The sequence below is a fragment of the Tachyglossus aculeatus genome, chromosome 5 (assembly GCF_015852505.1).
Source record: "Tachyglossus aculeatus isolate mTacAcu1 chromosome 5, mTacAcu1.pri, whole genome shotgun sequence".
NCBI classification, from domain to species: domain Eukaryota; kingdom Metazoa; phylum Chordata; class Mammalia; order Monotremata; family Tachyglossidae; genus Tachyglossus; species Tachyglossus aculeatus.
This window is the reverse complement of record NC_052070.1, coordinates 82,487,822-82,512,776: the sequence shown is the minus strand read 5'-3', so window position 1 is coordinate 82,512,776 and position 24,955 is coordinate 82,487,822. Positions and strand designations below refer to the sequence as shown.

The 24,955-nt window shown below is 44.4% G+C and overlaps 2 non-coding genes across 2 annotated transcripts; one reads left to right on the top strand and one right to left on the bottom strand.

Moving 5' to 3' along the window:
• Positions 1-2,880: 2,880 nt before the first annotated feature.
• On the bottom strand, positions 2,881-3,018 carry LOC119929267. Its single transcript, XR_005451399.1, has one exon. It is a non-coding gene; the product is annotated as a small nucleolar RNA SNORA7 (small nucleolar RNA).
• A 7,517-nt stretch (positions 3,019-10,535) lies between these two features.
• On the top strand, positions 10,536-10,672 carry LOC119929385. The gene has a single exon (XR_005451511.1). It is a non-coding gene; the product is annotated as a small nucleolar RNA SNORA7 (small nucleolar RNA).
• The last annotated feature ends 14,283 nt before the right edge of the window (positions 10,673-24,955 follow it).

Genomic DNA, 24,955 nt, shown 5'->3' with positions numbered 1-24,955 from the left:
CTTATGTACATGTTGTAATTTATCTGTATTAATACCAGTCTCCCCCTCTAGACTGTAAGCTTGTTGTGGGCAGAAAATGTGTCTGTTTATTGTAACATTGTACTTTCCTAAGAACTTAGTGCAGTGCTCTGCACACAGTACACACTCAATAAATATGACTGACTGACCGACTAGACATGGCCCCTGCCCACCCCCTTCAACCTTAAGCTTCCCAACCCCTAGCTGGAAGATAGGAGCTTACACATCAGAACACTCAAGAAGAGATGCCAGAACTGGTATTTGTTCCTGGGCCTCTGGTTGGGACCGAGTGAATCTCACAGGCTCCTCTATATTGGACTCAGCAAGGCCAGATGAGGAGAGCATAGAAGAATGGGTTCCATCCTCATCAAAGGGCTGTAATGATAAAGGAGTGCCTTTTTTTAATGGTATTTGTTAAGTGCTTACTAGGCATCAAGCACTGTTCTTTCCTCTTTCCTCAAGCACCTTCCTTCCTCTCCCCCCGTCCCCCTCTCTATCCCCCCATCTTGCCTCCTTCCCTTCCCCACAGCACCTGTGTAGATGTATATATGGTTGTACATATTTATTACTCTATTTATTTATTTATTTATTTATTTTACTTGTGCATTTCTATCCTATTTATTTTATTCTGTTGGTATGTTTGGTTCTGTTCTCTGTCTCACCCTTTTAGACTGTGAGCCCACTGTTGGGTAGGGACTGTCTCTATGTGTTGCCAATTTGTACTTCCCAAGCGCTTAGTACAGTGCTCTGCACATAGTAAGCGCTCAATAAATACGATTGATTGATTGATTGTTCTAAACGCTGGGGTAATAGTAATAATAATGACATTTATTAAGCACTTACTATGTGCAAAGCACAATTCTAAGCACTGGGGAGGTTACAAGGTGATCATATTGTCCCACGGGGGGCTCACAGTCTTCAGCCCCATTTTATAGATGAGGTAACTGAGGCACAGAGAAGTTAAGTGACTTGCCCAAAGTCACACAGCTGACAATTGGCAGAGCTGGGATTTGAACCCATGACCTCTGACTCCAAAGCCCATGCTCTTTCCACTGAGCCATGCTGCTAGAGGGGTAGATACAAGTGAATTAGGTTGGACAAGGTCCCTGTCCCACATGGGGCTCAAAGTCTAAGTAGAAGGGAGAACAGGAGAACTGAGGCACAGAAAAGATAAGTGACTTGCCCAAGGTTACACAGCAAGCAAGTGGCGGAGCCGGGATTAGAACCTAAATCCTCTGTCTCCCAGCGATGCTCTTACCACTAGGCCATACTGTTAAGCACTTACTATGTGCCAGGCACTGTATTAAGCACAGGTGGAGATACAAGCTTATCAGGTTGGACACAATCCCTGTCCCACACTGGATTTACAGTCTTAATCCCCATTTTTCCAATGAGATAACTGAGGCACAGAGAAGTTAATTGACTTGACCCAGGTCATACCACAGACAAGTGGTGGAGCCAGGATTAGAACCCAGGTCCAAATGACTCCATGACCCAAGCTCTATCCACTACAGCACACTACTTCCCTTCCAGAGCACCATGCTTTAGGGAGTGAGCGGTAGCCTAGAAACTGGAAGGGGAAGGAAAGAAGGATGAAAATACTCTTCAATCCTGAAAAACTCAGTATTGCCTCAAGACAACCAAGCTAAAGAAACAGAAGTGAGAACAAAGCACTCAACCCTCCCTCTCTTGCAAGCAAGGCCCTGCATAAATCATAATAAGGCATTTCAGCTATAAATCTGTCATGGGTGGAGCAAAAGTTTTTATTTGGCAATTAAAGAGCTGGTATTGCAGAGTAATTATCAGCATGGTAAAAGAACCCTCTCACCATTATCTCCTTCATCTTGCGGTTCTTGCAGAGATGTTGTCAGGAGGCAAGAGCAGAGGCTGCCTTTCAGGTTTGGATTCTGTCGTGGTGTTGATGGAATCTTGCTGAGTTTGGTGTAGGGCTGACCTTAAAGGGCTTGAGTGGGAGGAAGGGCAGGGTCCCTTCAGGCAAGGCTGCTGCAAAATAGGGATTGTAGAGACAGCCGTGCAGACTGCATGGCTCTATTCATAGAAGCTATGTGGCCTAATGGGTAGAGCGTGGGCCTGGATGTCAAAATGACCTGGGTTCTAATCCCTGTTGGATGCATAGGAGCAGTGTTGCCTATTGGTTAGAGCATAGTCCTGAAAGTCAGAAAGACTTGGGTTGTCCTCCACCTCCACGTTCTGTGACCTTGGGCAAGGAACTTCACTTCTCTGTGCCTCAGTTAGCTCATCTGTAAAATAGGCATTAAGACTGTGAGCCCCATGTGGGTCATGGACTGAATCCAACCTGATTAGCTTGTATCAATCCTAGAGCTTAGCACAGTGCCTGGCACATTGTAAGCACTTAGCAAATGCCATTTTTAAAAAAAGGGGTTGAGTTGGCTTGGTTCTCTAACACCTCACTCCCTACTCTTGCTCTTCTTCTGGTAAGACTGGGCACCAGGAGGCTACTCCTTTCCTAAGCCTCTACTGCACAATGAGCAGAATAAGAAGACTTGGGGCTATAAGGACAACAGAAGGAACTGGATTGTTCTGTCCGCTAAACGGCCAGACTATGGTAGCAAGCAGCATAGCCTAGTGGAAAGAGTTGCTGTTGTCTTATGGAAACAGTTGCTGTTACTGTTGAGTCATGTCGGACCCATAGTGACGCCATGGGCACATCTCTCCCAGAACACTCCACCTCCGTCTGCAATCATTCTGGTAGCGTTTCCACAGAGTTTTCTTGGTCAAAATACAGAAGCGGTTTACCATTTCATCTTTTCGCACAGTAAACCTGAGTCTCCACCCTCGACTCTCTCCCTGGCCACTGCTGCCCAGTGCAGATGAGTTTTGACTTGTAGCAGATTGCCTCCCACTCGCTAGCCACTGCCCGTGCTAGGAATAGAATGGATGTGCCTCTGCTTGACTCTCCCTCCAGTAGTCGAGACTGGTAGAGTACTGGAAACTCTCCAGGTATGACCCTGAGAAGTGGATGGAAAGACTATGGACCTGGAAAGTCAGAGGACCTGGGTTCGAATCCTGGCTCTACCAGGTCCCTGCTGTGTCACTATGGGCAAGTCACTTAACTTTTCTGGGCCTCAGCTTCCTCAATTGTAAAATGGGAATTCAATGCTTGTTCTCCCTCCTACTCCACTGTAAGCCCCAGGTGCGGCCTCTGTCTGACCTGATAATATTGTATCTACCCCTGCTCTTAGCACAGTGCTTGACACAGGGTAAGCACTTAAATTGCACAGTTATTATGGGGTAGCCAAGATAACTGCAGAAAGAACAATAGCTCTTCAAGCACTGTTACCCCCAACAAACATTTGATTGAATAAGAGTGGTTTATTTAGGTCCCTTGCTTATCCTTTTTCTCCTATGTAAGTGTACCCTTGACAAGTAAATGGACCCATTCACACTACCACAGCATTACTGAAGAGTGCAGATGGTGCACCCTCATCACAGACAGGGGTATAGCTCACAAGATGGCAAATGAACTTCAGCAATCACTTTAACAGAGCTTCTATCATTTAAGATGATGCTTTAGGAAGAATAGTTTACCTGCCAACTTGTGAAAACCAGGTTTTCATGCCAGCACTTAATGAAGTCACCACCGCAGTGAGAGCCATGAAGATTGGCAAAGCCCCGGGATATTCAATGGTTTATCTGCTGAGAACCGCAAGCAGAGAGGAGATATCTACTCATATGTCTGCACAGGATTTTTCCCAACATCTGGAGCACTGAGGGAAAACTACGAGAAGCAGCCTGGCCCAGAGGAAAGAGCATGGGCCTGGGAATCAGAGAAGCCGGGTTCCAATCCCAGTGGAAAGAGCACAGGCCTGGAATCAGAGGACCTGGGTTCTAATTCCGGCTCTGCCACCCACCTGCTGTGTAAGCTTGGGCAAGTCACTTTATTTCTCTGTGCCTCAGTTCCCTCAGCTGTAAAATGGGGATCCAATACCTGTTCTCCCTCTTAGTTACACCTTGAGTCACATGTGGGACAGGGAATGCATCCGACCTAATTATCTTGTATCTATCCCAGCGTTTAGTACAGGGTTAGTTCATTGTAAACACTTAACAAATATCATAATTATCATGATCATTATTATTATTGTTTCCCTCACAGGATTTCAAAAATACCACTCTCTTCGAGAAAAGTAGTGAGAGCTGACTAAAGGTGCAGTCAGAGGATTTCATTGCTCTCCATTGTTGACAAGTCTCTAGTCAGAGTCCTCAGTCATTCATTCCATCATATTTATTGAGTGCTTACTGTTCAGAGCACTGTATTAAGCACTTGGGAAAGTACAATACAACAATAAACAGACACATCCCCTGCCCACAAGGAGCTTATAATAATAATGGTATTTGTTAAGCACTTACTTTGTGCCAGGCACTGAACTGGGGTGGATACAAGCAAATGGGGTTGGACACAGTCTCTGTCCCACATGGGGCTCATAGACAGAGTCTAGTCCTCAGTCATTCATTCAATCATATTTATTGAGCACTTACTGTGTGCAAAGCACTGTACTAGGAGCTTGGAGGAGTACAACAACAGATACAGACCCTACCAATAAAGAGTTCACAGTCTAATGTTGAGTTCACCGTCTAGAGAGCTGTGGACCAATCACTGAATAGCATCATTCACCATGTCCTCCCACAAACCTCACCGTGTTTTCAAACGAAGCAGGGTGCAGTGGACATCAATCCAACCACTGTTCAAAATGCTTGAGAGACTACAATATGGGTACTGTAGATACAATCCTGGTCCTCAAGGAAACATGATTTTTCTTGCCCATCAGCTACAGAAGTGAAAGACACAACGTCAAGACCCAACTACAGCATTTGAATAACTTTCTAAAGCATTTGACATGAGCAGACCACAACTCTAGCAACTTTTAAAAAGTTTGCCTGTGCTGAGAAGTATACCAGATCCTAAACTTGGGCCACAAAGATATAGATAGATGCATCAGAACTGAAGGAACCTTGCCTACCACTTCCATTGTATTATACTCTCCCAAGTGCCTAGTACAGTGCTTTGCACATAGTAAGTGCTCAATAAATACCACTGGTGGATTGACTGACATTCCTCTTCCCATCTCCAGCTATAATAATAATAATTGTGGTATTAGTTAAGCACTTACTATGTAGTTTAATACTTATTATGTGCCAAGCACTATACTAATCGCTGGGTTGGAGTCTATATATTAGGTCGAGTCTTGTTCAACCTTTTCTACATTGCCAGGCTTAAGTACGCAACCAGAAATCTGGAAGATGGTGTCAGAAAACAAATCCAATTCTCTGGGAAATTCTTTCAACTCAACATTGGTGAAAATCTCTGAATCAGTCATCCAGAGACTCCTATGAGCTGATAACTGTGCTCTTGAAGCATACACCCAATACATGGAGATGATTAGGATTTGCTTCTCAGAATCAACAAAGAGCCAAGGACTGACAGTTAGCTGAAAGAAGTAAGGTTGTGAATTAACCTGCACTGGGCAAACCTTCCTGAAAGCCAAGCATCACCATCCATGACACAGGTCTTAACGACATCACTGAACTCTTCAGTGGCGGTCAAACATACCCAAGATGCAGACCTGAATTAAAGATTTATCCAAAAACTGATCCTGAACAGGGATGGGTTTAAGAAGAATCAGTCCTGAAACATCAGTGGACGAATCATGTTATGGGTTTGGCTGGTCTTTCATGCCCATCACTCGACAAATACCATTAAATGGTATCATGAGATCCGGCAGGTGAAGTTCCGCAAGGGTCACATGGGGAAGGAAGACTGGATTTCAAAAATGAGGAGTCTGAAATGGGATTTAGAAATCAATCAATCAATTGCATTTGTTGAGCTCTTACTGTATGCAGAGCACTGTACTAGCACTTGGAAGAGCACAGTAATAAAGTTGGTAGGCACCTTTCCCTGCCCATAATGAGCTTACACTCTCGCTGGGGAGATGCACCAATCACTTCTCCCTGTTGCATCGCCAAGTCTCAGCTCGCAAGCCTCATCTCATTTCTATCTGCTACCTTCTACCAAGTGATGAGGAACTAATTTTACCCTGGTGGCTTGTTTTAAGAAATGGAGAAGGTGATTTGGGGGAGACCATCTATGCAAGCTGTTTGCAGTCTACATAACTTCCTTGGGTCCATCTTTCCATGCCTTTATCAACAAGGCTAGATAGAGGAGGGAAAGGAGCTGAAACTCGAATCAGTCAATGCTGCCTCCCATTAGCAGGCCCGGTAAACGGTTTGGAGCGGGGAGAGAATTGCAATTGTGGACTAAAATGAGATTTTTATAATTACCTGTTCATTTCATTGATCTGGCCATCCCAGCTCTTCCCTTCTTCCTGCCTAACCCTCTTTACTGTGGGAGTTGTATTTCTCCAAATCTATCACCTAGGCACTTCAGGAAACACTAGCCCTAAATTCTTGACCACTCTTCTTGTCTAGGAATTAGAATATGAAGCTAAGGAGGTGGGGAGAGTACTGGTTAAAAGGGAAATACAGGATCTTTTTTTCTATTGGAGTGTGTTCAGAACAGAGTTTCAGAGTCTCTGACACCGTAGGTGGCATCATGTAGGTGCTTAATAAATGCCAACAGAGAGAAGCTGAGTTAAAAAATAAAAGTACTGGAGAGGGGATAGACCTGCTGAAAAATGGATCATTCAGTATAAAACTAGACAGGTAACCACTCCTGTCTCAGGTCGGGGCTCACCCCAAACCAGCTGGCAATTTTGTTGTGGTTGCACATCTGCCAGCAGGAAGCGTTGCCCTCCTCGTGCCTTTCCTCGGTGCTTGGATATCTTTGAACATGCTCATCAGTGGATGCCATTCAAAACAGCTCCTAATGATCTCCAGGGCTTAGAACAGCGCTCATCACGTAGTAAGTGCTTAACTAATACCACAGTTATTATCACCCACAGCCTATTAGCTGCATTTTTCAATGGATCAGATTTCCCCAAACCCTAAATAAGGAGTGTCACCCCACTGGTCCAGGACCTCCTGCCTGAGCCCAGGATCTATGACCCCTAAAATGAGAAGCAGCGAGATCTAGTGAAAGGAGCATGGGCCTGGGAGCAGAGGACCTGGGTTCTAATTCCAGCTCTGCCAATTGCTTGCTGTGGGACCTTGGGCAAGTCACTTAACTTCTCTGTGCCTCAGTTCTCCTGTTCTCCCTCCTACTCAGACTATGAGCCCCTCTCAGGACAGGGACTGTGTCCAATCTAATCCACTTGTTTCTACCCCATCACTTAGAAAAGGACTTGACATGCATTAAGCACTTAATACTATTAAGAAATAGACACTCCTTTATCATTACGGTTCCTTGATGAGTATGGTACATCTCCTTCTATGCTTTCCCCATCCAGCCTTACTAAGTCCAACCTTCAGGAGACTGTGATTCCCTCAGGCCCAATCAGAGGCCCAAGCACAAATAACAGTTCTGGCAACCCCTCTTGAGTGCATTGATGTGTAAACTTTGCTGGAGCTTCAGGTATCCTTCAGGTAGGGGTTGGAGAATTACAGAAGAGCAGGGGCCGTGTCTAATCCTCATCTGTATGTTGTTTCCCAGAGCTTTTCATGCCTGACTTTGAACATAGCAGGTGCTCAATAAACACTGCTGGATGAACAACAACTAGTGCTGAAGACTGACCAGGTAAATGGATAAAAATAGGTGGTGTTGGGTGGAGCAGAGCCACTTTTCTGCTGTGTGATCTTGGGCATGTCACTTAACTTCTCTGTTCCTCAGTTAACTCTTCTGTAAATAGGGATTACCACTGTAAGCCTCATGTGGGACATGAACTGTGTCCATCCTGATTAGCTTGTCTCTACCCCAGCTCTTGGTACAGTACCTGGGACGAAGTAAGTGCTTAACAAATGCCATTTAAAAAAAACTGCTGTAGCGAAAGGAGAATTCTCCTTTCACTGACTTGCATCTGGGACTGTGACTTGGGAATCAGAGGTCCTGAATCCACTCCCTTATGGCCAAGAAGTCCCTGCTGCACCAGGCTGTCAAAGAAATCACAACTTTTGTTTCATTCATAGTAAACGTAGCAGAGTTCCCTTCTGGACTACCTTGTATCCTTATGCTTTTATATTATGAATTAGCTACTTATATTAATACCTGCCTCCCCATCTAGACTGCAAGCTCACTGTGGGCAGGAAATTTGTCTTAACAACTCTGTTATACTCTCCCAAGCACTTAGTATAGTGTTCTGCACACAGTAAGTGCTCAGTAAATACCACTGATAGATTGATTTCCCTGACCATAATGTCCACAGTCCCACCCATCAATCAAATCAATGACGTTTATTGAGCACTTACATAGCACTGTACTAAGCTTTTGGGAGAGTACAATAGCACTGGTAGGCACAATCCCTGCCCACCAAGAGTTTACAGTCTAGTGTGGTACTCATAGCAATGTGCTCAGCTACAATATCACTGAACCTCACACATTCATGTCTCTTTGAGCCATGTTGGTCTGAATACAACTCTAGCCTTTCTCTAAATCAATCAGTGGTATTTATTAAGTGTTTACTATGCCATCACTTTATACTGCAAGCTCATTATGGACAGGGAACATGTCTATCAACTCTGTTGTTTTGTACTCTCCCATGTCCTTAGTTCAGTGCTCTGCACATAGTAAGTGCTCAGTAAATACCACTGATTGATTGATTGTGTGAGAAGCAGTGTGGCTTAGTGGATAGAGGATGGTCCTAGGAATCAGAAGAACCTGGTTTCTAATCCCAGCTCCACCACATGTCTGTTTTGTGACATTGGGCAAGTCACTTAACTTCTCTGTGCCTCAATTACCTCATCTGTAAAATAGGGATAAGAATGTGGGCCCCTTGTGGGACAGGGACTGTCTCCAACCTGATAAATTTGTATATACCCCAGTGCTTGGAGTTGTGCTTAGTACATGCTTAACAAGTACCATAATCATTATTGTTTTGTTATTATCATTATATTAAGTACTTGGAAGAGTACAATACAAAAGTTTTGAAGTAATAATAATAATGACAATAATAATTATGGTATTTTTAAGTGCTTACTATATGCCAGACACTATTCTAGGAGCTGGGGTAGGTACAAGATATCAGATTGGACACACTCTCTGTCCCACATAGGTCTCACAGTCTTAATTCCCATTTTACAGATAGGGGAACTGAAGCCCAGAGAAGTGAAGTGACTTGCCCAAGGTCACACAGGAGACAAGTGGCTGAGCCAGGATTATCCATTCATTCAATCGTATTTATTGAGCGCTTACTGTGTGCACAGCACTGTACTAAGTGCTTGAGAAGTACAAATCGGCAACTTATAGAGACAGTCCCTACCCAACAACGGGCTCACAGTCTAGAAGACCCAGGCCCATGCTCTATCCAGGATGCCACCTTAATTTAGCAGCAAAATGAAATGAAAAAGAATTCCCTCCAAAATTCTCTAAGGACTTACTAGTCAGGGTGAGCAAACTCCTGGAGTAAATTTATATCCCATTGTCTTAATATAACAAGGGAAGTCAAAAAAAATCACAGTTAATATTGCTTTTAGCTTTTCTGGAATCTCTATCTCTCAGGGTAGGCGGTCTCTGGGAATGAAAGGGAGTGCAAGAATTGGGCTGACCATTCCTCTCATTAAAATGGTATTTTCATTACCACTGAAGCAGCATGGCTTAGTGGAAAGAGCCCGGGCTTGGGAGTCAGCGGTTGTGGGTTCTAATCCCGCCTCCACCACTTGTCAGCTGTGTGACTTTGGGAAAGTCATTTAACTTCTCTATGCCTCAGTTACCTCATCTGTAAAATGGGGATGAAGACTGTGAGCCCCACATGGGACAACTTGTTTACCTTGTATCTCCCTCAGTGATTAATATGCTTTGTTTTGTTCTCTGTCTCCCCCTTCTAGACTGTGAGCCCGCTGTAGGGTAGGGACCGTCTCTATATGTTGCCAACTTGTACTTCCCAAGTGCTTAGTACAGTGCTCTGCAAACAGTAAGTGCTCAATAAATGTGATGGAATGAATGAATGAATGCTTAGAACAGTGCTTTGCACATAGTAAGCACTTAAGAAATACCAGCATTATTATTATTATTATTACAAAGATATGAAAAAAGTGAGTCTGTGACACCACATGTTTTATGTGATCATTGATTTCCCATGTTTACAGAAACAGAAGTATTGATTCCCAGGATAAGCAGGTGTCATTGGCTCATTATCCCCTGCGCTGGCAGTTTGAAAGTATTTTTACCCAATAAAACAACAGATGGGCCATATAAATTGATCTGAAATGAGTAGGTATTTAGCTCCCTCTGAAGAACCAAAGATTCCTATGAAGGCATTTTCAGTTTCTCCCCATCATAGGCCTTAGTGAGAGTTTTGCCTGAACTGACTTCTTTAAAATGAATTCACTGAATAACTTTCCTTGGAATGCCAATGCAATAAAGCATAATTAAGGTAATTCCCAAAGTTTCTAGGTTTTAATACATTTATGATATTCCCTATCCTTCCCCTCCCCTCTAAGGATCACACCTGGAGAGTTTCCATACTCTGCCAGTTTTGGCTATGGGAGGGAGAGTCGAGCAGAGGCATACCCATTCCATTCCTAGCTTGGGCAGTGGCTAGTGTGTGGAAGGCAAACAGCTATGAGTCAAAACTCACCTGTGCTGGGCGCAGCACCATGGGAGAGAGTCAAGAGCAGAGACTGCATGGAGAAGGCAATGGTAAACCATTTCCACATTTTAACAAGAAAACTCAATGGTTACACTACTAGAATGATGCAGATGGAGGTGGGGCGTTCTGGGAGAGCTGTGTCCATGGCGTCATCAGAGATGACTCAACAGCATAAGACAAGACCCTGCCCCTTCCCCGGGCTCTGCTTTGAGAACTTTAAGATTCCATAGAAACTTAAATAATAATAAATAAATAATAACTGCCATATTTGAGTTAACCATTCAACTGTATGCCAAGCATTATACTAAGCCCTGGAGCAGATGCAGGAGAAGTAGTGTGCCTAGCAGATGGAGCACAGACTTGGGAGTCAGAAAGACCCGGGTTTTAATCCCGGCTCTGCCACTTGTCTGCTTTGTAACTTTGGGCAAGTCACTTAACTTCTCTGTTCCTCAGTTACCTATCTGCAAGACCGTGAGCCCCATGTAAGACACTGACTGAGTCCAACCTGATTAGCTTGTATTTACATCAGTGATTAGTACAGTGCCCGGCACATAGTAAGCACTTAATACCTTAAAAGAAAGATGATCAGAAGAGACACAGTCTAAGAGAGAAATCTCAAGTCTTTACTTTGGTCAGAGTCCAGACCAAAGACCAGGCCTTGTTCTCACATTCACAGATCTGTTGCACTCAGGGTGTTGGGCAAGGAATGTGTCTTTTTACTGATGAATTGTACTTTCCCAAGAGCTTAGTACAGTGTTCTGAACACAGTAAGTGCTCAATAAATATGATTGATTGATTGAATGAATGACCAGTCAGTGAAGCAGGCTGACCTCCAAACCTTCTTAAGGGCTGAGAGGCATGAGCAATTAAAAGGCTTGGCCACCTTCTCATCCATAAGGCTATATCAGTTCTCAGTGTCCCCAGTCTGCCCTGCCCTCGGTATGCAGACCACATAGGCTGCCTGTACCTCCAGGATCCTCTTTATGGATTGACCCTGTTGCCTGGCTGCCCAATCAAAAGGCATTCATGAGCCCAAAGAGTGGCCTACTGGAAAAATCACGTGCCTGAGAGTCAGAGGACACGGGTTCTAATCCCAGCTCAGCCACATATCTGCAGTGTGACCCTGTTGAGAAGTCACTTAACTTCTCTGTGCTTCAGTTACCTCATCTATAAAATGGGGACTAAGATTCTGTGCCCCATGTGGGATAGAGACTGCATCCGACCCAATTATCTACCCCAGTGCTTAGCACATCGTAAGGGCTTAACAAATAATAATAATAATAGCATTGATTAAGGGCTTACTATGTGCAAAGCACTGTTCTAAGCACTGGGGAGGTTACAAGGTGATCAGGTTGTCCCATGGGGGGCTCACAGTCTTCATCCCCATTTTACAGATGAGGTAACTGAGGCCCAGAGAAGTTAAGTGATTTGCCCAAAGTCACACAGCTGACAAGTGGTGAAGCCAGGATTTGAACCCATGACCTCTGACTCCAAAACCCAGGCTCTTTCCACTGAGCCACGCTGCTTCTACAGAGCCACACTGCTTCTCTGGAATAATAATAACAACAAATACCATCATTAGTAATAATAATAATGGCATTTATTAAGTGCTTACTATGTGCAAAGCACTGTCCTAAGCACTGAGGGGTTACAAGTATTATTATGATGATGGGAAATGTCCTTGGCTTCATCCCCTTAAACCACACCCCTAACCCTATGGATTAGGTTAGATGCCCACGGTCCTAGCAGTGAGCAGCTCCCTGAGCTGGACCCATTCCCCCAGGCTTACAAGAGAAAAGCACAGAGTCTTGGCTAGAACCAAGAAAGTAATATGGTGGTGTAGGAAGACAGGTTTGGGAATTAGCTTCCCCTCTTCATTACTCTTTTCCCACTCTCCAAAAATCTACTTCTAATCAATTAGTCAATCAATAGTATTTGAGTGCCTACTGTGGATAGAGCACTGAACTAAGAACTTGGGAGAGTGCAATACAGAGTTGGAAGACACATTCCCCGTCCACAGCAAGCTTACAGTTCTGACGCGGGTCCCCTGAATCAGCTATGCCCAGAAGCAGCTGTGGTCCCCCATTGTGGGGAGATGCCTGTATGGTCCTTCTAAAGCAGCATGGTCTAGTGGAAATTGTATGGGCCTGAGAGTCAGGAGACTTGGGTTCTAATCCCAGTCCTGCCACTTACATACTGTGTGACTTTGGGCCAATCACTTTCCCTCTCATGCCTCACTTTCTACATCTGTAAAATAGGGATTAAATGCCTGTTGTTCTTCCTAGTTAGACTGTGGGGCCTATGAAGGACTGGGTCTGAATCTGATCTGATTATGTTGTATCTAGCCCAGAACTTAATATAGTCTACATAAATATTACAAAGTACATAAATACTACAGTGATAATAATAGTTATTATTATTAATTTGCCTCACAGTGGCCAGAGCCCCTGTGGCTCACTTTCTCTCTTCCTTAGGATTCCTTCTTCTCTTTCCCATAAACCTTCTTCTCCTCTCATGGATTCTCATCCCTTCTGCCAGGCCTTTGTACCGCTCCATCTCGCTGAGCTTCTGCAGTGAGGTAACGTGAGGGGATGAGCCCTCTCAGCTCCTTGTATCTCTTACAGCTGATGGGGGTGGGGGAACTTGCTCTCAAGTCTCTGAACTCTTTCTACCTGATTGAATTGGGTTCCCCGAAACCAGTCAGCCAGCAACAGCTGCGAGGCATTAGCTTTCATGTAAGCTCTTCCCCTCAACTGCCAAGTAGAAGAGGCCGGTTGTACCAAGATAATTACAAAGGAGACTACTTCTGCCTTGTGACTGATCTAGCAAGGGGAGCAGAGGTAAAAACGAACCCAATCAAAGGAGGAGGGGGACAAAAGCAAGGGAAAATGAAAGAAAGTAGTTTTAATAATAGGGTAATTGCTTTCTTTGGATTACAATCTGCCAGCATTTCACTAAACTTTATGACATTCAATGACAAGTTAATAAGTGAAGTATCTCACTGTGTGACTTAAAGAGATGCCCTGGCCACTTCTGGCACTGATGTGACCCACACAGACATAGAAAAAAAAAGAAAAAAAAACAGAGTACTAAACCAAATGAGAGGGAAAAAAAACGGGTTATTTCCCTTGTCAAAATGGCACCAGCAATAAATCACCATTAACAATACTGTCATTTATCAAAGGAGAAGCTCTGGTTGCCAATGCTTTTGAAGTGGCAGCACCTATAATTTCCCACCTATAAAAGGTACCTTTGTGCACATGTCATGGCTAAAACCGACAAGAGCAAGATTCTGAGGAGTTCATTACGTCTTCCCACCCATCACAATAAGGGCCCCAACACACATACACTGTAAACACACAACCATACTTACACCAAAATCTCGTCAATCTAGGGCCATCGGCCTTTGCTTTCTCCATAGTAGAAGAGCCCATATAGTGTTGAAACTAGGAGGACGAGTGCCCCTGTTCACACAGTGTTGAACATGGTAGTGGGATTAAGGGGAGAAGAAGAAACAGTGGGATGGGGGAAGAGACCTCCTGGGTGAACCATTAGGCCAGTTACAGAACAACATGTTCATTGTCTAAGCAGCAATGACTCAATATTCCCTGGGGGTCATTTCCTTCCCAATCATTCAAATCAATATTTATTTAGTGCTTACTATGTGCAAAGTAATCAGTGGTATTTACTGAGTGCTTACTTTGTGCAGAGCGGTGTACTAAGTGCTTGGGGAACTACAGTGTAATATGGTTGGTAGACATGATCCCTACCCTCCAGTCTTCCCCTGTTATAAGGTGTCTAGCAGTGTGGCTCAGTGGAAAGAGCGTGGGCTTGGGAGTCAGAGGTCATGGGTTTGACTTCCACCTCAGCCACTTAGCTGTGTGACCTTGGGCAAGCCACTTAACTTCTCTGTGCCTCCGTTACCTCATCTGTAAAATGGGGATGAAGACTGTGAGCCCCACGTGGGACAACCTGATCACCTTGTATCCCCCCCCCAACGTTTAGAACAGTGCTGTGCACATAGTAAGCATTTAACAAATTCCATTATTATTATTATTATTGTCTTGGAATCACAGTGGTGCACCTTTCTGAAGCCAGCATAGAAGCTTCTCTGGATGTCCGACCTGTGCTGTTGAGTTATTCCAAAGGAAGATTGAGTGGAGCCCCACAGATCAGACCCCAGGACCGATCTGACGCTGACCAGAGAGGAAACACTGGATTCCATCAAGCTCAAGTGGCTCTACCTGAGACTTCCTTCCTCCATTGACTGGAGTCACTCAAGGATATTTATTGAGTGCTTACTGTGTGCAGAGCACTGTACTAAGCCCTTCAACAATAGACACATTCCCTGCCCACAATGAGCTTACAGTCTAGAGAGAGCTTATAGACTGGAGTCGTGTCCAGTTACCCTGATCTAGGGTTTTCTAGTTGTTGTTTTTTAATGGCATTTATTAAGCGCTTACTATGTGCAAAGCACTGTTCTAAGCACTGGGAAGGTTACAAGGTGATCAGATTGTTCCATGGGTGGCTCACAGTTTTTTTAATCCCCATTTTACAGATGAGGTAATCGAGGCACAGAGAAGTGAAGTGACTTGCCCAAAGTCACACAGCTGACAGTTGGAGGAGCCAGGATTTGAACCCATGACCTCTGACTCCAAAGCCCCAGGCTCTTTCCCCTGAGCCATGCTGCTTCTCTAGTTTATTTTGTGGGTCCCCAAGAGTTTCATTCTACTGCAGTCTCTCCTGTTGAAAGACTGTGAGCTTCTAGACTGTGAACCCGTTGTTGGGTAGGGACCGTCTCTATATGTTGCCGACTTGTACTTCCCAAGGGCTTAGAACAGTGCTCTGCACACAGTAAGCGCTCAATAGATATGATTGAATGAATGAATGAATGTTGAAGAAACTTCAAAGAAATGAAGAGTTTGAAATAATGCAAAGCCAGTTGGGATGGAGGCCGTGTCCCAGGGCAAAGGAAATCTATAAGGATATGAACCTCTTTGTTTTCACAAGCAGGCAGAAGCCTGAACTAGTCTCCTTTCAGCTCACTGTATCAGCAGGAAAAGTTGTGCTGATCAAATCTTGCATTGGAAAACTTACCCAAGGGACAGAGTCTTTGTCTTCTCTCCAAGCATATAGTATAGTGCTCTGGACACAGTAAGTGTCCAATGAATACTATAATTACTACTATTAATTCACTCAGTTGTATTTATTGAGTGCTGACTCTACTAGTACCGCTACTACTACAACATCAAAGCCATGGGGCAGCTCTGTTCAGACCCAGAGAGGACTAAAATATCACATTAGTGTCTGGATTGCAGGATGTTTTTGTATTTTAAAACCCATTCCTGGTAAGTTCAGCTTCTTCACTCAGTGTGCCCAAACAAAGAACAACATGCCACAAACACACACCCAAGTACAAACTCACACTATCTAGTCCTCAAAAGCCTCCCCTGCTGGTACCCTCCCCTTCACAGGGAACATGTCTGCTAACTCTGTTGTACTCTCCCAAGAGCTTGGTACAGTATTTTGCATTAGTAGTAATGAAAAATGTAGTAATTGTTCAATAAATCCCAGGGATAGATTGATTGATTTGTACCCTTTATTCTCCCCATCCTCAGCCCCACAACACCTCTGTTCATATCCATAATTCATTTACTTATATTAATGTCTTTTTCTCCCTTTAGACTATAAAGCTCCTTGTGGACAGGGAACACGCTTACCAGCTCTGTTATACTGTACTCTCCCAAGCACTTAATACAGGGCTCTGCACACAGTAAGCACTCAGTAAATATGATTGATTGATTTATCAGCCTGTGCCTAATGGACCCTATCAGGAAAGGGGGAGCTTTTTGCAATTTGGGTCCTTCCTCTGGGGTACTGGGACTCCCTGAATGACAATACCTTTCAGGCTACTTTCCTTTTCCTGTTCCCCTATCTTCTTCTCCTCCCAACCATCCTTTTAAATTCAACTTTATATGTACATATTCTTCCAGTGACAATAATAACTGCAATATGTTAAGGGCTTTCTCTGTGGCAAGCGCGGTACTAAACACTGGGGAAGATACAAGATAATCAGGTTGGACACAGACTCTGTCCCTCATGGGATTCCCCATGTCAGTAGGAGAGAGAAGAGCTATTTAATCCCCATTTTACAGTAGAGGAAACTGAGGCATAGAGAGATGAGGTCACGTGCCCAAGGTTGCACAGCAGGAAGGTTACAGAGCCAGAATTAGAACCCAGGTCTTGTTTTTTAATGGCATCTGTTAAGAGATTACTATGAGCCAGGCACTGTACTAAGCACTGGGATTGATACAAAATAATCAGGTTGGATTCAGTCCATGTCGCACATGTGCTCATAGCCTTAATCCCCTTTTTACTGATGAGGTAACTGAGGCACAGAGAAGTTAAATGATTTGCCCAGGGTCACAAAGCAAACAAATGGCAGAGCTGGAATTAGAACCCAGGTCCTTCTGACTAGCAGGCCCATGCTGTATTCATTAAGTCACATCTGATTCCCAGACCCACCCTACTTCTACCTTCTCCCCATCTCCTTCTGGAACATGCTCTGTACAAATCTAAGGAAACTGGTGAGTTTCTTGGGAGGGCAGGGAGTGTGGGTTGTCCTTGCCCTGGAACAGGGCTGAAACACACTTTGTTCCATCCCCTCTCTACTTGTTTTCTTTCATCTAGAGCAGTGGCCCAGGTCATGCCCAATTAGGGTTCTCCAGCCCCCTGAGGACCCCTACCCAGGCTCACCCACCTGGAACTCCCAGCCCCGGACAGGGGTCAGAAGGGTGGAAGAGGGCAAGTTTTTCCTCAGAGGTCTGAGGGGACTGGAGCAGCCTTCAGCCGCCCTGCCAGCCCCAGGGCCTGTCAGCCCCAAACAGATTTATAACCCAGGACAGCTTTGATCAGGGACTCTGATATGCATCAGGAACAGCTCAGCTTCATGACAACATCATCCCATAAACCCTGAGAGGGAAGGATTTGTGGGTAGGAATGCAGCCTCCTGGAATAAGGAGGGCTGTGGATTTCCCCCCCTTACCTTCCTCCAGGGTTAGCCATTAAAATCCCCTCATGAAACAGAGCTTTGGTGAACCTCCCTCCCCCTAAGGGGAGAATCTGGGCCAGAGTCCTTCTCTCACTGCAACCCAGAGGAGAAAGAGGAGGAGCAGAGAGGATTTGTCAGGGGATAAGTTTGGGGAAAAGTGGGGCACACTCACACCCTTTACTCCAAATTTGGCAGTCCTTGGTTCTGCTAATAGAAAAGCAAACACAAACCAGGGGGGGCTGGATGGGACTTTCTTAAGGCCCTAATGTATCTGACCTCTCCCCTGCATCTTCTTATCTCCTCTCTGAGATCTCTGGAGATCAGGGTCAGGCTGGATGGGAGCAAAGAGATCAACCAATCAGTGGTATTTATTGAGCACTTACTTTGTGCAGAGAACAGTACTAAACACTAGGCCAGAAGCAGTGTGGTCTAACAGAAAGAGCATGGTCCTGGGAATCATAGAATCTAGGTTCTAATCCCAGCTCCACCACTTGCCTGCCCTGTGAACTTGGGCAAGTCACTTTACTTCTTGGGTCTCAGATTCCTCACCTGAAAAATAGGGATTAAATACCTATTCTCGCTCCCCCTTAGACTGTGATCTCCGTTTGGAACAGGGACTGTGTCTGACCTGGTTATCTTGTATCCACCCCAGTGCTTGACACACAGTAAGCACTTAACAAATACCACCACAGATCTGTTCTGTGTGGATACAAGAATTTCGATGAGTTCTGTGGCCACTTAATCTCTAAGGCCTCAGAACCCAAGAAGTAAGTCTTTCCTTGCAAAAGCCTTTAAATTTTGAAAAGTGTTCCCAGAAACTGAACAAAAAGCCACGGCCCAGAGGGTGGTCATGAACTCTAACTGGAGTCCCTAGGTGAGTCTTTGTGCCATATTGTATATTTTCAATACGGATCTGCACTGGGCTAGCATTATTAGCACTGAGTTCATATCAATAAGTATAGTGCTGAGCTCACAAGGCTAATGTTTTTGGAATCTTATACTACTGCCTGCCCTCAGGGTGATTCAGGATGCCCTCCTAATGAAAAAATATATTTGGGCTTTTTCAACTCTCAGGTCTGTCCTCCCCCACCCCTATAATAACAGTGGGATTTGCTAAGTGCTTACTGTGAGCCAAGCACTGGGGTAGATACAGTATAATCACATCAGTCACAGTGCCTGTCCCATATGGGGCATGGAGCCTCAGCTTATTCTTCAGAACTGAGATGAATTGATAGTAAACTGACAGGAGCCATTCAGGGTCCTTGAGTAGCAGCTGTCAGTTGGACAGACTCCCAGAGGCAAAAATTGACCAAAATCTTAGGGGGAAAACTCTATCTTGCCCCAGGCCCCAAGCTTTTTAATCCTTCCATTTTGAATTGTGACAGAAAGTTCCAGTGGTAAATTCCCCTAACTCTAGCTAGCTGAAGAGGCAGAACAATGATAATAATAATAATAATAATAATGATGATGATGGCATTTATTAAGTGCTTACTATGTGCAAAGCACTGTTCTAAGCACTGGGGAGGTTACAAGGTGATCAGGTTGTCCTACGGGGGCTCACAGTCTTAATCCCCATTTTACAGATGAGGTAACTGAGGCACAGAGAAGTTAAGTGACTTGCCCAGTGTCACACAGCTGACAATTGGCAGAGCTGGGATTTGAACCCATGACTTCTGATTCCAAAGCCAGTGCTCTTTCCACTGTCACGCTGCTTCCCCCAGAAGCAGGAAGATACCAGTTTTTCCCAAACCTAAGCTTATTATTACTATTATTATATTTGTTATGCACTTACTATATGGCAAGCACTATTTTATGGTATTTGTTGAGCACTTACTATGTTCCAGGCACAGTATAAACATTGGGATAGATACAGGATAATCAGAATGGACACAGTCCCTGTCCCACATGAGGCTCACAGCCTTAATCTCTATTTTAAAGATGAGGAAACTGGCACGGCGAAGTTAAGTGACTTGCCCAAGATCACACAGCAAGCAACTGGTGGAGCCGGGATTCAAAACCAGGTCCTCTGATTCCTAGGCCTATGCTCCTTCCATTAGGCTTCACTACTCCTCTTGTTTGAACCCTTGTAGATACACTTAATCATCATCATAATAGGGATTAAGACTGTGAGCTTCATGTGGGACAGGAACTGTGTCCAACCACATTTGCTTGAACCCACGCCAGTGCTTAGTACAGTGCTTTGCACTTAGTAAGCACTTAGCAAATACCACAATCATTATTATTATTAGACAAAGTTCTCCTCTAAAGCGAGGGTTATGGTTCTAGCAAAACCACACTTTTGGAAAACTTGGCCTGTAGTGCCCATCTGACAACACTCATAGATGCACAAGGAGTTTCTTCGATAGCTTGGGATACTGAAATCAAACAGGCTCATGTCGTTGGAAGGACATTCCCTAATTGCCTCATTGGTTTCTATCCAAAACAAACCTTTTAAACACATGTTATGGCTAAACTGGGTTCATCCTCTGCTGACATCCTTAAACAGAACTCCTTCTCAGCCTCACATAGCAGAAGCATCCACTGAGCATGACCCAGCCCAGGACACTAGACAAGGCAAGTTAAACAGGCACAGTCTTTGCCCTCTCAGAGCGGGCACTGTGCTGGAGAAATAATGCCATCTCAGACATTGAATCCATGTAAAAGACCTGCTGATACAGTCACATGCAATTGTTCACCACACCAGGAAACAGTGCAATGACCAGAACAGCTGCTAATAAATAAATATTTATGGGTGGATCGCAGTCCTGGTCTCTCTCACAGACTCACTGTTAGAAATAACTGATGCAAAATGATAATGGTGCACAGCTGTTCCTCCACTCCACTGAAGGCTGAACAAGGCTAAATTGCAGCAGGAGGGATTGAGGTTAAACATTGAAAACTGAAAGATTTTTAAGCACTGGGATGTATTAGCATAGGAGGCAATACAAACTCCTGTGGAGAGTTTTGAAAATGAAATGGGTAATTATCTGTGCCGGACAGTTTAAGTGAAATCCTAGTTAGAGACGGATGACGGGCTTGACTGCTGGGGTTCCCTTCCCATCCTGGGATTCTATGATCCTCTGATAAAATCCTGTTGCAATTTTGCAGTGTAAGAAAATTGTGGAAACACCAGAGGTATAAGATTTGGACTGTGCTCCTGAGTTAGAAGGCTCCTGAGCAATGAGAAACCTCACTTTGCTGACCTCCCTGCTTCCAGTCTCTCCCCGTGCCAGTCCATTCTTCACACTGCTGCCAGGATCATTTTTCTATAAAACCTTTCAGTCCACGTTTCCCCACTCCTCAAGAACATCCAATGGTTGCCCATCCACCTCCACATCAAACAAAACTCCTTACCATCAGCTTTAAAACAGTCAATCACCTTGCCCCCTCATCTTACCCAAGTGATTTCCTTCTGCAACGCAACACTCTCACTTTGCTCCTCTAATGCCAACCTACTCACTTTACCTTGAACTTGTTTATCTTGCTGCCAATTCCTTATTCATGTCCTCCTGCCTCTGGCCTGGAACTCCCTCCCACTTCATTTTCAACAGACCACCACTCTCCTCACCTTCAAAACCCTATTAAAATCACATCTCCCCCAAGAGCCTTTCCCCAACTAAGCCCTCATTTCCTCTCCTCCTTCTCCACTCTGCATCACCTATGCACTTGGATCTGTACCCTCTAGGCACTTGATATTTACCCCACCCTCAGCCCCACAGCACTTACGTACATATCTGTAATTTGTTTTAATGTCTATCTCCCCCTCTAAACTGTAAGTTCATTGTGGGCAGGAAACATGTCTAACAACTCTGTTATATTGTACTTACCCAAGCACTTGGTACAGTAGTCTGCACACAGTAAGTGCTCAGCAATTATTATTGATTGATCAATGAAAATTGTCTATGGCAGGGAGAATCCTGCAAGCCAAGTCCTCTAGATTTGCTGAGTTTTTTCTGACTAACCCCAAAGGACAAAAAACTACTTCAGACTTCCATCAGGAGGAATGAAAAAGCCCCAAAGAAGGCCCCGTAATCATTTTTCACTGGCTGTTCTGAGTACAGACTCGGCTTGATGCTCTTTCTAGGATGATGGAGGGAGGGTGTAATTTCAGTGATGAGTCAAACAATAATAATATTAATGGTATTTTTAAGCACTTACTATGTGCCAGCACTATGCTTAGTGCTGGAAGGATACAAGATAATCAGATCGGACATAGCCCCTGGCCGGCTTGGGGTTCCCAGCATCCCCATCCTGCCAGAGACCCTCCAACTTCCATCCTTGGGGATTTCAGCATCAAACTGGAAATACCTAAGACCTCCTTGATCTGAGAGCTCCGAATCACTAGCAGCAGTGCAGCCCTGACTTCTTCCTCAGTTCCTGCCACTTCTCACACGAGATCTGAGGAATTCCAAGTCCCGCTCCCTTGCATCTATAGCGAATCCCTGCTCTCTATTCCCACTCTTCTCGGGAGATCTCCTTGAGTTTCTGCTGTTAAGGGGCAAATACCAGGGTTCCCCCTCTTCTACATCTGGAGAGGTTTGGATTATCAATGGGGCTTCGCAAGGGCTGGGTAGTATTGACTCTCTCAGTGAGCTTCCCCCAAGCCAAACAGAAGGGCCCTGCTACTGGAAGGGTCAGTCAGCTAAGAGCAAGATACCTCCACAGTGACCACCATTTTCTCTTTTCACAGTTCTTCTCCTGCTCTTCCCCTAGCAACTCCACTGAGGGATCTCTGCTGTTTCTCAGAGGTGTGCAAATTCATTTGTGCAAACTGCAAGGAAGGGATGGAAGCAAAGCCATTGGTTTTGTCTCCTCAGCTTTTGGGAATGGGCTTCTAACCTCACTCATTCCAGGTCACCAAGACCTGAGAAATTCGGATCCATTTTCTCTTTAGAATCTTCCTGACTGGCCCAAGCCCCCTTTTGCTTGCTTCACCCGCTGGAGAGACTCCCCACTTTACCACTGCCTTCAAAATGGACCCCTGGCACTGAAGTGCCCATTCCTCAAGAAAGGATTGGTGTGGAATCCTCCTGAGAAATCTCCAATCTGGCCCAGAAAGCCCCACGTTTGGTCCATTCCATTATCTTTTCTCATATTGCTTTCACTGCAAACCCTTTTCATTGACCACATCTACCTGGTGCAGATGGATTTTTGCAAAGGAATATTCCTGGAGAAAATTCAGAGTTTTTGCCCAAATCTGCATGAAACAAACCCAGCACCTATGGAACTGCAGAGAAGACTGACCTTATTTGGTGCATTTACTGCTAGCCCCCTCCCCCAAACCTGCCCCACCGGGATCCTGGCGACAACAAATCCCTCATCATGGGCAGTTGGCATGGAATGCTTTTTCATCCTTCTCCTCCGAGGGGCTCCCAGAGATCCTCCTGGCTGAGGGGGAAAGGAGAACATCATAGAGTTGCCAGAACCCCCTACATTGAGGAGAAGGCTGAATAAATTGAGAAGGAGTGTGGCCTGATGGAAAGACCCATGGGCCAGAGAATCAGAGGACCTGGGTTGTAATCCAACTCTGTCACTTGTCTGCTGTGTGACCTTGGACATTTTCTGTGTGCGCCTCAGTTTCCTCATCTGCAAAATGGATATTAAATCTTACTCCCTCCTACCTAGACTGTCAGCTCCATATGGGACAGGGACTCTGTCCAACCTGGTTATCTTGTAGCTACACCAGAGCTTAGAACAGTGCTTCACATATAGTAAGCACTTAACAAATACTATACTATTATTAATATTAATAATTTTACTTAGTCATAATAAATGTTATTATGACTAAATACAATTATTAGTAATTAATAGTGATTAATATTAATTATTATTATTGTAAATTAGTAATTTGCCTTACACAAAATAAGTACATAAGAACTGCAGTTTCTGGATAAGACTAGTGTGGTCCATCCAGCCTAGTGCTAGGGCTTAGAAGAGTGCTTGGCATATAGTAAGCACTTAACAAATACCACTATTATTATTGTTAGTACTTTGTCTCAGGTCACAGTTAAAGGGTACTTTCAAGACCCATGCAGTGCTTGCTTCCTTGGCGTTGATTGTAGACTGTAAGCTCGTTGTAGGCCGGGGATGTTACTGTTTATTGTTGTATTGTACTTTCCCAAGCACATAGTACAGTGCTTTGCACACAGTAAGTGCTAAATAAATATGTTTGAATGAATAATGTCTTGGGATTTACTGATTGGAGTATTACAGATATGGGCACGCATGATTTTATACAATGACAAAACTACGACTTTTGTGTAGTGTTCTACCCTGTTTCTGATCACACCCAACATTCATCTGCCTTTGTGGCTGCCATCAGCACCAACTAAATCTACACTTTTGAAACCAAAGTGGCTTAACTAAAGCAAAATGAGCTAGTATCAAATCCTCTTTACATTAGTCGGCTAAAGTGTGAGGTATTGTCAAGGTCTTTGGGACACTCAGAGGTTCTGTGAAATTATTTCAACCTGCCATTAGTTTTGACCAGGACAAACAAGACTACTGTTTATTGTTCATGAAAGTTAAATTTGGAGGATGAATTTTTCACCCAAGGAATACCTTAAGGGCAGGCACCATGTCTTTTGAAGTTTCGTTGTAATTTCGCTAGTTCCAGGTTCAGTGCTCTGCCTAATGTGGGTGCCTAATAAATAACTGAATGATTGATCGATCAAAGTTGGCCCACAGAGCAAGCTTCAATCACAATGAGTTCTGTTCAACAATTTTGTTTCTGTTCAGGATCCAGAGGTCTTTCAACTTTTCTCAGGGAATACATTTCCTCAGCTCAGCGATGCTTCGTTGGTCTCTTCTCCAGGAAGATAACAAAAAAAAAAGCCACAAAATGCCAACTTCATTAAGCAGACAGCTATATGAATATCATGTTTGTCTGCCTGTCTCCCTGATTAGACTGTAAGCTCCTTGGAGGAGTGGACCATATCTCGTACTTTTATTGTACTCTACCAGGCACATGGTTGTGGGCTCTGCCCGCAATATGTGCTCACTGGGCATTATTGATTGACCCTCTAGACTGTAAGCTCATTGTGGGCAGGGAACATGTCTGCTAACTCTGTTGTATTCTTCCAAGCACTTAGAACTTGCGGAAAAATAGGAAGAAAAGGCAGTCTTTGCAGAAAGATGTCAGAAAGACAAGGATCCTGCTCAGGTTTAGGGCCTAAACTGAAGGAAAGGCCATATTGTTGGAGACATCTAT